Source organism: Corvus brachyrhynchos, unplaced genomic scaffold (genome assembly GCF_000691975.1).
Source record: "Corvus brachyrhynchos isolate BGI_N302 unplaced genomic scaffold, ASM69197v1 scaffold158, whole genome shotgun sequence".
In the NCBI taxonomy this organism is placed as follows: Eukaryota; Metazoa; Chordata; class Aves; order Passeriformes; family Corvidae; genus Corvus; species Corvus brachyrhynchos.
In genome coordinates this window covers 734,212-737,575 of record NW_008239756.1, presented here as the reverse complement: position 1 = coordinate 737,575, position 3,364 = coordinate 734,212, and the positions used below count along the sequence as shown (strand labels likewise).

At 54.9% G+C, this 3,364-nt stretch overlaps 2 non-coding genes across 2 annotated transcripts; one reads left to right on the top strand and one right to left on the bottom strand.

The window, feature by feature from the left end:
* The first annotated feature begins 2,466 nt into the window (after nucleotides 1–2,466).
* TRNAV-CAC lies at nucleotides 2,467–2,539 on the top strand. The gene has a single exon. It is a non-coding gene; the product is annotated as a tRNA-Val (tRNA).
* A 346-nt stretch (nucleotides 2,540–2,885) lies between these two features.
* On the bottom strand, nucleotides 2,886–2,957 carry TRNAG-UCC. The gene has a single exon. It is a non-coding gene; the product is annotated as a tRNA-Gly (tRNA).
* Between the last annotated feature and the right edge of the window lie 407 nt (nucleotides 2,958–3,364).

Here is a 3,364-nt window from a genome sequence, read left to right as displayed (position 1 = left end):
ACCATGCCGCCCCTTTTATGCCTCAGCATCACGTGCTGGTGGAGTGTCTGCCCCTCCACTATCCCCACGCACACACCCCCCGTGTCCCAGCACCCACCAACTCCCAGCATCTGTGTCACTTGCTTGGCCTCTTTTCCTTTATGCTGCTCCCCTCCACCGTTGTGTGACAGCTATTGTGTGGTCCCTGCCACACAAAAGCCAGCCTGACCTAATTTAAATCAGTGCTATTGAAGCCGTTCTTGTTTTATCTCCCGGCACAAGGGCTGTGCTCCCCATTTCAGAGGCAGAAGAAATGAATGGCTAATTGAGGGGGTATTGTGCACGGCAGCGTTGTCTCCTGGCCCTGATTGTCAGCTCTCCTGCTCCACAGTGCTTCCAGCTCCCCTCTTGGAACAGCCACGCAGGCTTTGGGAGTGGAGGGAGGAAAAGGGAAGAATGGGACTGTGCAGCCAGTGCAGCGTGTCAGGGAAACAAAGCCGAGCATGGCCGCTGGTGAGAGCTGGGGGAGGGCTCCTCGCTCAGAAAGGGCAGATGCTGGTGATAATAGAAGAGAATATCCAGCCTTCACCTCAGATGAGCCCCCGGGTTCTTTTTTCCCCTGCGACAGTTCTTTCTCGTGCTCTGGGGACTGTCCGTGGGGGCTCCCACACCCAGCAGCGCCACACGGGTGGGAAGTGCTGGAAGCGGAGGAAGAGGGATAGGTCAGGGGCTGGAAGGGAGACCGAAATGCTGCAGGATCTTTGTCCTGCGGGCAAAGTTTGAGCCGTCCATGACAATGGACCTTTGTCAGAAAAGCCAGAACATCCCCGGGAGCCATTCCAGCAAGCGGGAAGCAGCGGGAAGAGGCGGCTTTGTCTGTGCCCCCAAAGCCAGCGCTGCCCACGCCAGGAGCACCCAGAGAGAGCCCAGGACTCGGTGTCTCTCAGGGCTCCCAGAGCCCAGCGCTGCCAGAACCAGGGACCACCGCGGGATCCGTGTGGGTCTGGGAGCTCACACCGACAGCACGATGTCTTTCATGGAATTCCTGCCTCTGCTTCCCACAGGTACCTTCCAAGAGCTTCCTCCCTGGCGCTGTGTGCTCTGCAGCTCCTTTCTCCACCCATCGCCAGGCTGAAAGAGGGCTGCGGAAGAAAACATAACCCAAAGCATTTGAATCTTTTCATGGATGGTCTTGGGTCACTCACAGATCCACTTGCCCTGCTCGAGGGAGGGGACCTTGCCCCCAGCTATTGATCAGCTCTGCCCCAGCACATTCAGCTGATGCTCGGTGCAAAGGTTGGTACCAGTCCTCTGTGCAGCTCTGCCAGCTGCAGGCAAAAAGAATTTCACTCCGGGATGTTTAACAACAACACGAAGCAAACAAGTCCCGAGACATCAGGTTTGTCCCGGACTTGGATGTAACATTATAATCCTTATCATAAATCAGATCAGAATAAAGCACTGGCAAGCCCTGAAGTTAAAGGACATGTGACAACCTCTTCTCTATCCCTTTTAGCCCCAAATCAAAAGATCAGCTACAAAACTGTAAAACGAAATTGTAAAATTAAAAGTAGATTTTATTAAGAGCAAGTGTTATTAAAAGTGAGGTTCTTTTTGCTTTCATCTGGGTTTATGATTCATTTCTCCCTTCTAAGCTTTTTTCTGCAGCCAGCAGAGCATAAAATACACTTCAACAAAGAAAACAAAACAGGAAAAAATAATTCTCATGTTACCACCTGATTCCAAGGGCTGAGGTTTCACCAGAAAGAGAAGGATCGCCATTAACAGTGTAGTAGGGTAAGAGAAACAAACTTACAACTATCTGGAATTGTCAGCTCTTGACTGAGGGTGTTGAGGCCCTGGAATGGAATTCCCAGAGCAGCCGTGGCTGCCCCATCCCTGGCAGTGTCCCAGCCCAGGCTGGACAGGGCTTGGAGTACCCCGGGGCCTTGGAAGCTGTCCCTGCCCATGGCAGGGGGTGGAATGAGATGAGATTTAAAGTCCTTCAATTCAAACCAGTCTGGCATCCTGTGAATCTGTGATTGTCAACAGGTGTGTCCTTGGGGGACGTTCCTCTTCCAGCCCCTGTCCCCTGGGCCAGGCGGGTCCTGTCCCTCCCGGGCGGCTCTCCAGGGAGCTCCACTCCCTGTCGCCACTATTCTACCGACATCTGGTGGCAGCTGCCTTAGGGAAAAGAGGCATTTCTTCAGCAGCGCCCTGCGCCCCCTCAGCCCTCCCTGTGGGGCTGTGTCCTCTCTGAGGGGATCCCCGAAACACTGCCCGGGCCACGCACCTCAGCCGCCTCCTGAGACCAGCGGGGCTCTAGGAACTCCAATTAGTCATTAATGATAAGCACTGGGGATCCCGCGCGGCGCTTCTCGGGGTTTGCGGGAGGTTTATTTTGAGGTTGCCGTGAGGGAGATCGGCGTCGCCTCAGCCGCCATGGTGGGAACATCCTCCACCCTACGGAAAAAGTAATCACGGCGGGTTTCCGTAGTGTAGCGGTTATCACGTTCGCCTCACACGCGAAAGGTCCCCGGTTCGATCCCGGGCGGAAACACGTGTTTTTGCTTTTAGGTTCTAAGTGGTGGCTTTCTGCGGCGCTTTATTTCGGTGCTGCTTTGGTTTTTCTTGTTTGTTTGTAGGGGCGTGTTTAAGGCGGGTTTTTAAAATTCGGATTTATTTATTTCCCTGCCGTCTCCTGACCACTCGAGGCCTCCACCGAGCGCTGGGAAGAGAAGTAACCGGCACCGTGCGCCGCATGACTGAGCAACGTCCGCTCCCGCCGGGGCTCACAGCGGGCACAGCGCAGGCGGGGGGGCGCTCCGCGCGCCGGTGCATCTCAGCTCGGTTCGGATCGGTGAGAAACGGGGGAAAAAAATAATACGAGAAAGGAAAAACGAAGTTGCGTTGGCCGGGAATCGAACCCGGGTCAACTGCTTGGAAGGCAGCTATGCTAACCACTATACCACCAACGCCCGCTGACGGCCTCTTCCCCGGCTTCCCTCAGCAACAGCACCCAGCGGGACCCAACCATTCTCCCGAAGCACGGGATAAGGTACAACGAGAGATGAGAACGGCTCTACAGCCGCCCCACGACGGCAATAAATGCTTAATTAGGGACCCATCTCTAGGGCGAGGGGAGGAAGAATCTTCTCTCCGTGCTTTTTTACCCTGTATCAGCCTCAATTCTCTCTGTGTCCCCCCTCTCCATGAAGACGTTGCAACGGACTGCCCAGGGAGGCGGCAGACTCACTGTCCCTGGAGGTGTTTAAGGACAGACTCAGCCCCATGGTCTGGATGACAAGGCGGCTGTCGGTCACCGGTTGGACTCGATGACCTCAGAGGTCTTTTCCAACCTAATCTATTCTGTGTGATTCTGCGA